The sequence below is a fragment of the Amborella trichopoda genome, chromosome 11 (assembly GCF_054954075.1).
Source record: "Amborella trichopoda isolate Santa Cruz 75 chromosome 11, AtrichopodaSantaCruz75HAP2 v2.0, whole genome shotgun sequence".
NCBI classification, from domain to species: domain Eukaryota; kingdom Viridiplantae; phylum Streptophyta; class Magnoliopsida; order Amborellales; family Amborellaceae; genus Amborella; species Amborella trichopoda.
Genome location: NC_142346.1, coordinates 26,457,841 through 26,470,309, shown reverse-complemented (window position 1 = coordinate 26,470,309; position 12,469 = coordinate 26,457,841).

Here is a 12,469-nt window from a genome sequence, read left to right as displayed (position 1 = left end):
GGGGAATATCCTCCTTTGGTCAGAAAGCTTGCACTCCTTCAAGCAGCAGCCCTGAAAGATGGAATCAAGTGAACAAAACAAGACCACTACAGGCTTAGTCTTGAGACTTGAGTGAACACTCTTGTTTATACCCCTTTGAACACCAATTCTTGGTTTTGATAACATCGATAATTGTATGAATTTTTTGTTATATGAATGAAGTGTCCCTTTTTTGGTTAGAGTGTTTGTGTGACCTGTCTTTCTCTCCTCTGTCTTCCTCCGTTTCATTGCTTTCATCCTTTGTTAATGTGAGACGAAAAGGAATGTCCCACCCTTTGTTTTACCATGAGGCCACCTACTGTGGCTTCAATGACCTCGAATGGGGACGCAGTCGCTTCCTCACCCCTGAGTGTTTGATTGGAGAGAGGCTCATAATTCATGGTTCTCATGATTTGATGAACCTGCTCGCTGTAAATGCTCTAATATGGGGGAGTTTTGGCTTCGATTCGAGGTACATTGCTTTTGAGCTCGTCGTATGTCTTGGTCTCAGGGACAAACTCCCTTAAGTGTTTTGAAGCGACACGCATGGCCTTCAATTGATTCTGAAGGCAACACACCTTGCTTCTCAGCACTGCCATGGGGTCTTGTTCCTGAGAATTGGAGGCCTGACTCGTGTCTGCCTGTACTTCTTCGACGACCTCGAAGAAGTGTAAGACCTTTTTTTGGCTGTCAGCTATCCCCTTGTTCAAGGAGGATGGAACCTGGAGCACTTCATGTGGCAGTTGGTGTGTCAGTTCTGTCTCTAAAAGGGCGATGGGGACATGCAGAACATTTTGCTAGTCTGATGTGTAGGTGACCCTAGGTGCTGGCAGGTCCACCTTTGGGGCTTCCTCAGGCTCCGGGGCTACTTCTGACTCCTCATTTTATTCTGACGAATTAGAAGTAGAGGGAAAAGCTTCTCCTTTGGGAGAGGATACCATGACCTCGGATAGGTGGCAAGCTATACTTGGGTGGATAAGGGTCAAAGGGAGGATCTTCCTTGTCTTTCCTGTTCTTCGAACATGTCTGTAGTCATTCGCCTCAGATCCTCAACGTCATCATGAGAAGAATGTCATGTCTCTCTCACAGACTTCTGATCATCATCTTTTGACTTTTCTGGTGCGGGAAGGTCTGTGAAATAGTACTTGGCATCGACGTAGTGAGTCTCAACTATGGGGAACGATATTTTGTCAGCATAGATCATGTGTTGTCTTCCATCTCGGCTGTACATGAAACATTGGTGAAGCGTGAAAGGGACCACCCACTGATCGTGAAGCCAAGGACGACCAAGCAGGACTTCGTAAGAGGTATCGATGTCGACTATATGAAACTGAACGTAATCATTGACGTCACCGATCATAAGACAGAGGCGCACTGTATCGGCTGGCCTTTCTCCTAACTGATTGAACCCTTGCACAGTGATGTGGGTAGGAGTGACATCATCAGACCCTCCGTTTAACATGATCCAATTGAGAGGGTAAGTGTGCAGTACACCATTCATGAAGGGGGGGCAATTGTGGAATTTTCCTCCCAACTGAAGGTCATCTTTGAAAAAAGGAGATTGCCAAGCACCTGCTTAGATTAGCTGAGTCGACCTGTATGGGTTCCACCTCAGTCTCGTACACCTCTAGGTTAAAAAGTGCTTGGACCAAGGACCTGAGGTAGTCTCTAAACAGCAAAAGGGCATCATAGATACTAAAAAGGGTTGGAAGCTTTTTCAAGTGCCCAATTACATCGTATTTTGCTTTATCCTCATTTGTCTTATGTGCTCCTGATCCAATCACTAGTGTAGGTAGTAGGGTAAGCTTAGGAACAGGTTTTGGTTGAATCTTGGTTTGTGTTACTGGCTGACTTTGCTATTCAGCCGGTGTGGTCTGGGTTGATAGGGCCGTAATAGGAATTTGTACTTGGGATGTAGAGGTTTGAGGTTTAGGCTTAGGGGAAAGTGAAGGATCAGGAAATTTGAGGACCTTGAACTTTTCAGGTGTGGGGTGTACCTTCTTTCCCGATCTTAGACCCATTTGCCTCGTGCTAGCTGATACTTCCAAGATTGGCACCATGTGGGAGGCTTCATGGGAGCAAGAGTGCAAAGATGGCTCGGTTTTGGCTTGAGCTGTCAGGGCATCAGCGGCTAGAATCCTGCCGCTTAGGCCAGCATTTCTCTGAGGCGTACTTACTGTGGCATGGTGAGGCTGGTGTCTCCAAACTCTTTGTTTAGAGAGTCAAAGTCTGAGCATCGTCTAGCAGTACCTGTAGAAGCAATAGAGAAGAGGGAAGGAGAAGAAGGGTTAGAACATTTCGTGCATCTTTTTACGCCGTCGCTAGAGTTGGACGTTGCAGGGGGTATTTAATGTCTTGCCCCGGCTTTGACTGCTGTGGGGTGCTTTTAACGTCATCACCCGTTTTGGCCGGCTCCTGATATATTGATGGCTCAGGGCCGTCTACCTGATTAGCGATAAGATGAGGCGAGTTGTGCCTGGGATGAAGTCCCACAAGGTCAGCAGCGGAAGAACGGGTCTTAGGAATTCTTCCTCGACTGGTGGCTGAGGAAGATGATTCCTTGTAGACCGACCTAAGTGTTCGCCATGTCCTTCGAGATCCCCGAGGGGGTGTTTGGACCGCCGTATCAGGATGGCGACAGGTGGTAGCCTGGCGGACTGCCTCGTGTCTCAGGGACTTGAGCCTGCTTCGCCCATGGTAGACTTCCCAAGGCTGAGAGGTCGAAGGCCCTGAGGAGTCCAATTCATACTTATGAGGGACCTACAACATGGCTTCTTCTCGAACGGGAGCGATGGCTTGGACGTGTTCTGAAAGAGTCGTAGAGTCGATGTGACCTTGCTAGACTTTCTCCGCGACTATGGCCTTGAACCCAGAGCACTCATTGAGTTTGTGGCCCCAAGCTTGGTGATAAGGGCACCAGAGGTTTTTCATGCCCCAGGCAAGACGCTTAGGCTGTCTGGCAGACTTGGGGGTGACGAGACCCTAGTGGAGCATTGCTTCAAAGAGGGCCTGAAGAGGGTCTTGCTTGGCACTTCCCTGGGCTTGCGTCGGGAGGTCTTCTTGTGCAGGCTGGAGAGGGACTCGATGGTGTCTTGCAAGGTCTCCTTGAACTTTCTGGCACTGCTGTATCGTTTCGACCAAAGAGCTTATGGAAGCCAGTGCACTCACTAACATCATGGCCTCGTATCCGGTGATATGTGCACCAGAGGTTCTCGGTCCCGGCGGCAGAAACTTAGGCTGCCTCATCGGCTTTGGGGTGGTGATTCCTTCTTCAAGCATTATGGAGAAGAATGCATGAAGGATAGCGTGTGCCCCATCATCTTCTTGGATTGTGATTATGGGAGATGCCTCAGCTGCCCCAAATGCCTTTTTCAATTCTTCGAGCTTTATCTGACCCTTGTTGATAAGGGCTTCGATAGTGTCATTGAGCTTATATCAGTCGCGAGTGGGGTGGCAGAGTACTTCTCATTTTCCTCCTACCCAGCCAACTCTACAGTATTAGCCTCCGGCAACTGTATCATGTTCTGTTCTAGTAACAGTCGAAGTAGTGCAGGTGTCCACTCCTTGTCGAAGGGGTAAACCTTATTCTGGTGATGGGCCAAGTAGTCGCTTTGCCCTCAGTTTTTAGGAGGAGGTACATTGTTGTAGGACTGCTGCTTGCCCCTGGCTAGAGACGCCTGTGCCTAGAGAGGTCTATGGTTTGAGAAACCGAGCCTTTGATGTCAGCCATGGTGACAGCCACGCTAATTACTGCCTTTTGATTGCCCCGACTGCTGGGGCGTGAGTTTGAGCCGGCAGATGCTTATCGGTGTTGTCGTGCTTGAACAATCTCTCAATACGGATTGCCTTAGAGATGAGATCTGACATGGAGGGTGGATTGGATGCGTCAACATGTAGGGCAATCTTAGGAAGCATGTTCCTTATGCAAGTCTGGACTGCTTCCTTCTCGATCATGGGAGTGGAGTGAAAGGTCACCAACTCTCTCCATCGGGTGATGAATTTATCAACTGCCTCGCCAGGGTCTTGCATCAAGATGAGGAGCTCGATGGTTTCCACGTTCCTTTGGACTTGTAGAAGCATTGGTAGAACAATTGCTCCATTTCTTGCCAAGTGTTCGTCGAGTTCGGTGGCAACTGAGCATACGACTGGAAGGCTGGTCCGTCGAGAGATTCGACGAACTGGTGGAGGAGAAGACGTCTCTCAATTGCCATCTCTCGACAAGCCACTTGGAAGTGGGCCGTATGCTGGTGAGGAGACATGGTACCATTGAACAGGCAGAGTTTCCCTTTTTGTTAGTTCAGAGGAAATGGCATATGGTCAATGTACGAAGGATACAACTTTTGGTAGAGTGACATCTCCTGCATGCCCAGGACCTTATTCTTGAGGCTATGGGCGACCATACCATCTATGTCGATTTGGGAGACCCCCCGAGAAGAGGAGCTGGCTTGAGAGACCAGTGGGGGAGCCTACCTAGGAGCTGTGTCCTCACTGGTCAAGGAGTCAGACATAGAAGGGCCCTGGAGGCCTCTAAGTGCTCCATCTTTCGATGATGGCTTGCATCATTTCCTCGAACTTGTTCATCCTCTCCTCCTAAGCGCCATTTGGATCATTGATCACCATGACACTGACCGTTTCTTCTGGGAGCTCAGAGTCATGTGACGCAGCGGACTGCTGAGGCTGGCGAGTCACGCGTGGCAAGTCAGTCTGGACGGGCCCAGCTTGCCCTGACTGGACTCGGGCTTTGTTTGTTGATCTTGTGAGGACCTGTTCTTGATGATCTTGGAGCCGTGGCTTCTAGGTGGTGATCACCGAACAGTACTCCTCGACCTGCTCAGGCTCCAGAGTTTGAAGAAGGAAAAAGGGATTACAAGGTAAGAGGTCGTCAGGGGTGGTGACTTCGACTGCCTTAGGGCTTCCCTAGTTAGGATCAGTAGGCCTCTCTTTTGCTTGATCCTAAGGCGGTTGTGGACCTCATTCCCGAACCAAGCTTGAGACCTGGACTACCCCGTTTTCTTTGAAAAGGCAAGGGCTGCGCAGCTTGGGTTCTTGTTTTGGAGGCTGGAGGCCTCTGTCCGACATCAAGTCGTTGCCCCAAATGAATTCCTTTGTGAGACCAGGGTGTTTGTATGACCCAGAGCTCGCTCAAGATGGTACTCTTAGGAAAGACCTTTAAGCACCAGGGCTCGAGGTGCCTGCTTGGCGTCAGGAGAGTGGTAGAGGAAAGAGGGGCCGGCTCGTGACTCTGATTGAGTCTGGATCCGAAAGGGACCTACGAAGATGGTGCGTGTGAACCTTTAAGTTTAACCGTCCGAGAGACTTGGGGGTCAGCCTAGGCCCGATCAATGGGTTCGACCTGTGGAGGCCGAGACCCAGTAGCTTGTGTTTGTGAGGGATGAGGCGGGAGCGTGTCTCTCACAAGGTGAAGCTGTGTGTGCCGGGAGGGAAGGCGGAGCTGTCGATCCTCCTGTGCTCGAGGTGGCATAGAGCTAGCGCTACCCCAAGCTGTGGAAAGTAAATGCATGGAGCATGCAGGGTTTGGCTCGAGAACACCTAGTCCTGAATGAGAGCTCAAGGGAACATGAGGGTCGCCCTGAGGTGTGTGTGCGAGAGCTGAAGACCTCAGGGCCTCCGCCTTCGTGTACCAACTCCCCAGGTGTGGAGCCTCGAAGTAGAGAAGAAGCACGGGGGTTTGGCTTGCGGCGAACCTCAAGAGCGATGGCAGTTTGCTTGCCTTTAGCAGGCATGAACGGGGCAACCTTCTGGCATACCACTGTAGAATGACTGGCAAGAGATTTGTCAATAACTAGGTGAGTGGCGGCAGAGATGCAGCCCATGCAAGGGGCCTTGGTGGAGAATCCACAAGGGTAAGAAAGCGGGGAGGCAGGGACCTTTAAATCCCCTCTCGCACCGGCCCAGGTGAGAACCTGAGAGCCAGACCATGAGCCCTGACTCAGAAGAAGAGAACGGAAGGAGGCTTGAGTGGCTCGCTTCCCTAAGACAGCCACCATAGAAATGAGTTAAGAAAGTAAAGAATGAAACTAGTCAAATAAGAGAGAACTAACTAAGGGGTAGTAAGTCCCCAGTGGAGTTGCGAAGCTGGTTAGGTGCCTCCATCTCGCCCTCCGGATCTAGGTGATCTGGTGGCACGTGTCTCAGGTCTTTAGTGGACCCGAGATTTAAGATCGTTCTCTCGGAACCTTGCTCGAGGCAAGGGCAGGTATACCAACCAATGAGAGAGGAATTTTAGGTGGGTTCGGGACTTAGTCGAGCTGGCTTGTGTGGGCGGCCTCTTAGATCACGAAGAAAGCCCCCCAGCTGCTTGAGCTAGTTCGAAATGACCTCCCTTGAGCTGTAACCCTCTTGTTTTTTTACGCAACACTTCTATGGTTAATTTGTAAGACAAATGGGTCAAAAAGGACCCACCCTTGTCTTAAGGCAATGCACGTTCATAGGAGAAGGCGATGAAATGCAAGGTCAGATTAAATATGAAAAGGAGAAGAGAACTTGACGGAGAGGCGAGGTTGACATGACATCCGAAAGCCAGACTCGGAATGGTAGCAAGATGGGCATGGTTAACAGGACCAACACGACGGCAGTACTACTCAAAACCAAGGTCGAGGCGTCGGTGCTAGGCTAGGCCTACCCTCAATCAAGTGAGAAGAGAAAGAGGTGGAGAGGAAAGAACGAGGTGGCAAAGTGAAGGGGAAATCCAGACATCGATAGACATCATGGTGGGCAATGCAAGGAGGCGGCACATCCCTTATGGACGGCACTAGCTCCTAACGAGGCACACGATGATGGGAGCAGCCTAGTCGCATCCCTTGAGGAGAAAGAGAAAAAGGGAGCAACCTAGTCGCTTCCCTTTAGGAGAGAGAGAAAAAGGGCGCAGCCTAGTCTCTTCCCTTGAGGAAAGAGAGAGAGAGAGAAAGAGGGTGGCTTAGCCACCTCCCAAGTGAGGGGAAGAGAGAGAAGAAAAGAAAGAGAGAAGAAGAAAAAGAAAAGGAGAAAGAATGAAAAAGAGAAAGAGAAGAAAAGACAGAGAGAATAAGAAGAAGAAGAAAGACGAAGAGATGAGGAAAGAGAAGAAGAGAAAGATAAGAAAAGAGAGAAGAAAAAGAAGAAAGAAGACGAAAAGGAGAGAGAAAAAAGAAGAAGAAAGAAGAGGAGAGGAGGAGAAAGAAGAAGAGAGAAGAGAGAAGAGAGGTAGATGGGGTACCTAAGTGGATAAGACGAGGGCTCGAACCTGCCTGCTAGGTGTGCTCCCAAGCTCCCTTGAATGCTTTTAAGAGGGATTGGGGTCTTTGGGTAGAGGGCTAGGGTGCAAGGTTGGGACTGGATGAACCTAGGGCTATGGAGTATGGTTGATGGGTTACGTTTGGGTAGACTAAGGTGTAGGATATGGTGTGGTATAGGGAGTAGGGTATGGTGCGAAGATCTAGAGAGTAGGGTATGGTGTGGTGTAGGGAGTAGGGTATGGTGTGGTGTAGAGTTCAATGGATTAGGATGGGTGGTCTAGGGTGTAGGGTATGGTGTGGTGTAGGAAGTGTGGAGTATGGAAGTAGGGAGTGGGAGGTTTGAAAGTATAAGATATAGAAGTTTGGGAGCCCAAGGGTATTCCTTTCAATGCAAAAATATTCTCTCTCCTCTCTCTTGATGTAAATAATTAGTAAAAGCTTAAGCTCAAAGGGGCAAAGCTTATGATTTTCTATCAACTTATAAATGAGCATAAAGAACTTATATAAGGTCTCCACAAAACAAGGGTGGATGAAAAAAATACAAAACAATTACTAAAAAAAAGACATTAAAATGAATAAAATAATCAATCTCAATTTTTTATATAGTGACCATTTTTCCCTTGATCAGAATCTTAGAAATAACAAAATCATCTCTCTTAGAGAGACCTCTTACCATGAACATGTCTCAGGTCTCTTTTTGATGCTTTACAGCGGCATTTTGGACAATCCAACATCGTAAAAATGATAGTTGTCTCGAGACGATCGATTTGATATCCATTATTAAGCTTGAAGCGAACTTTTGAAGTTTATCCCAAAATCCGGCCAAACCCATATTCTTGAAATTTTAGTTCTTTGATCTTACTCGTTTCTTCATGTTTTTTTATCACTTTCTTTGTCACAAATCGAAGGGAAGATCGTTATAATCGTTTTGCAATAAAAACCCCTCGATTTGAGTGTCGATTGATTATTTTCTTATTTTTGGGTGGTCACCAGAAAGTGGGATTCGGGCCCAAAAAAACCGTGCTTTGTTGAGAGCCAAAATAAGGTGTTTTCTAGCATTTAATCTTGGACAAACTTTACCTTAAATCAAAGCTCTCTGAGTCGTGGTTGCTACGGACCCATTCATGAGGCTATCCAATGTTGGGGTTTTGAGAAAAGACCATGGGAGTGAGTGTATGTCTCTCTTAAACATTATGCATTATATGCATTTTTGTCCCTCTCTCTAATATTTCTTCCATTCCAGGCATTGTCTTGTACAGTGCCATATATATCAAAATGTACGTCTTGATGAGACACACAACACTGAAATTTGGGCTTGATTCATTTTAAGACGAATTAGTTATGACCTCCCAAAGAATTCTCATTTTCAAAAAACACAATTTCCAAAAATGGAAACTGGTTCATTAACGCTACATGTAAATAATGTAAAACCTACCTGTTTTGAGTAAGTTGGGCCTAAAATGGTCTGGAAGTGTCCAAATGAAATAAAAATTAGTATTTGGGGGTTTTGTGGTTTTCTGAATCCAATGGTGATGGTCTTGTACTCATATGAGACTTTGACATTAAAGCTCTAATTATGAGGTAACTTTCAGCATGTTAAATAGCGACACTCGAAATGTAACTTTCGTCCTGATCTGCTTTATCCTTATTGGATTGGGACGAAACTTAACAGGCACTCTTAAAACATCAAATGACACCCTCACATGCGTTTTGGGGCCAAGAGGACACCTTTTCAAAATTGCTCAAATGTCAAGCATATTTGGTGTAGGCTTTCGTAGTCCACATGTGTGACTAGCACCTATGGGCCTGAGTTGTAACCGCCTCCTCTATTATTCAACGCGGGGTGTTAGTGCGTCAAAAAATATGCTCAAAACAATTGTGAATTAAATTTTCTTTTTCTAGGGTTTCTATATTTGTTGTATATATTTGTGTATTATTGTGTAAGATTTTGTTAGCACAAATCGTTCAATTTACAAAATTTACTTCGTTCTCTCTCTCTCTTAACGAGAGGATCACTCTCATTGCATTCTCGATAAGTACCTTCATTTCTCTTGTGCTGCTATATGAAAAGAAAATTTTTTAATTTCTTTTGAAAATTCTTTACTCTTAGGGTTTCCATGTATGCTGTGTATATTTATGTAGAGTTTTATGTAAGCTTTTCTTTAAAAAAATATTATTTCAATCGTTTTGAGAACCTACAAAATTTAATAAAGATTTGCTGACCTTACAGAAATCCCCAAATCTCACAGGTCTAATTTTGGTTCTATTTTATGTGCTCCAACCTGATTATTTTTTTTTAATCTAGAAAATCTGTTTTGCAATCTCTCTCTCAAGGAGACCATCGCCCTCATCACATTCTCGGTAAGCATCTCTCTCTCTCTTATTGCAATATGAAATTAGTTTTTCCTTTTATTTGTTCATTAGCGAAATTTTCTTAATCTAAGGTTCGTATGTTTGTTGTCTATATTTCTGTAGAGTTTTGTATAAAATTTATTTTTTAAAAAAATACCTTCTTTGCTTTCAAAAGGAACAAACTTTATTTGTGTTGTTATTGCTCATGGGTGATGGACACTGTCTTCTTCTTTTTTCTAATCTTTCATTTGCGATCTTTAGCTAGGGTTTCCATGTATGTTGTGTATATTTATATAGAGTTTTATGTAAGCTTCTCTTAAAAGAAAATTTTTTGGTGTTCGCTTAACAACCAGCAAAATTTAACAAATATTTTGTAACCTTACAGAAATCCTCAAATCTCACATGTTGAAACTTTGGTTCTATGGATATAGAATTTCTTATGTGCTCCAATCTAATATTTTTTCTTTTTTCTTTTTCATATCTAGAAAAGTTGTTTTGTTCTCTATCTCTCAAGGAGACCATCGCCATCATTGCATTCTCAGTAGACATCTTTCTCTCTCTTATGTTGCAATTTTTTTTTTCTTTTTTCTTTTTTTTGGTCATTCTGAATGAATTTTTTTAATTTAATATTCATGTGTTTGTTGTTTGTATTTCTGTGGAGTTTTATGTAGGATTTCCTTTTTTTAAAAAATCGTACTTTGGAAAAATTACATATATATTCGTTATACTTTATGTTATTACCAAAATACCAAATATTTTTCGTTATTATTGGAATGTTCTTTTTTTCCACTTTATAACAAAAAATTTTAAAACATATGTTTTTACCATTATTTTGCTGTTCAACAACCAAAAGTGGGCCCGATTGTTTTACTATTCATCTTCTCTGCTCTCTACATATATGCTATGTGAATGCTAAAAAAATAGAGTTTTACCCATTTTTGGTTTTTGAACACAGAAATGGTCTTAATTTCATATGTTGAACAACCAAAATTAGGATTGCATATTCCAGCAAGCTTCTGGAAAACGCAGTCTTAATTTTGGATGTTGAACAACCGAAATTAGGACTATGTATTCCAGCAAGCTTCTGAAGAACACAATCCTAATTTCGGTTGTTGAACAACCGAAAATAAGATATTTTCGATTGTTCAACATCTGAAATAGGACACTTTTAGTTGTTCAACATCCGAAAATGTCTTGTTTTCGATTATTGAACAACCGAAAATAGACATAAAGTTAAAAAATTTGAATTGTCATTTTCGATTGTTCAAGAACCGAAAACAAGACATTTTCGGATATTGAACAACCGGAAATGTCTTAATTTTAGATGTTGAACAACTGAAATTAGCACTGCGTATTTTAGCAAGCTTTTGGAAAACACAGTCTGCTTTCAGTTGTTGAACAACCGAAAATGGGTAACTCTATTTTTAGAACATTCACATAGCATAGACGTAGAGAGCATAGACGATGAACTGTAAAACTATCATGGCCATTTTCGGTTAGAAATTCTAGGTATTTCGATTGTTGAACAACAGAAAAAGAGTAAAAACACATTTTAAAAAAAAAATTGTTATGAAGTGAAAAAAATGGACATTCCAGTAATAACGGAAAGTATTTGGTATTTTGATAATAACGAAAACTAAAACGGATATATATGTAATTTTGGTTCTTGTTATCACTCATGGATGATAAAAAATGTCATCTTGCCCCGCTTAATTTCCATTGAATTTGTCTGCTATCTATGCTTACTGAAAATAAATGATTTTCAGATTATTAGTGAATGAAATATGGATATTTTTTATTTATTTTTTATTATGGTGTGCATATTCTTGTTTTAATGCCTAGCAGTCAACTAATGTTTTAAGTACTCTCGCTACAGTTAATGAAGATGATATCTGCATTTCTTATCTTCGAAGTATGGCAAGCACTTTAACTACAAAAATTTCCTTCTACACTTTACTAGGATTACTATAGTAATCATTTATTCTTTTATCTATATATATATATATATATCCGGTAGTACTTCATTTTTCATTTGTTTTTATCGGAATGATTTGAAATTTGAATCATGTGTACATCTTAGTGAGGTGCACCTAATAAAAATATAAAAAAAATAATTAGCAAAATATAAATTGACCAAAATATGCCTGTAAATTTTTGGGGTATTTTGGTCAATTTATATTTTACGAGTTGTTTTTTTCATATTTTTATTAGGTGCACCTCATTAAGACGTACACACGTTCCGAATTTCAAGTAATTTGGATTTGGAAAAAAAAAAATTGAAACACTACCAGACAGCTGTAACTGTGCGATGAAGTTTGTATGGTGATGAGGGTAAGCGAAATCACTATTCATTTCCGCCTATAGAAAAACTCTTACCAACTCCTATAGGCGAAAATGGACAATGCTTTTCCTACCCTCTTCACCATCCAAAGTTCATCGCACGGTCACGAGTGTCCGGTGGTATTTCATTTCTTATTTTTCAGAATAATCAGAAATTTGAAGCGTCTGTTCATCAAATTGTAGACATCCCATTTTAAATATGGTAAATTCTATGGTTTTTTGAACCCTTAGGACCACGTTATCCCAGTAGACCCAATTTAATTACCCCAAAACTACCCAAATCCTATCCCAATTTCAAGTAGAACCCAAGAGCTTTCCAACGGTCCATGAATCACTTAAATCGGACCAATGGATAATAAGATATAACAAATGACAATTTAGTGCCTGTGAGACCTAACTGTCGGGCTGCAGGCCGGGTTATAATAGGCCCGACAGGCCCAAACACGGGCTGATAACACAGTTACTGCATCTGATGACATAGTAAATGCCTTTTCTTTAATTAGATAAGGCTAAAACTTCAAGAT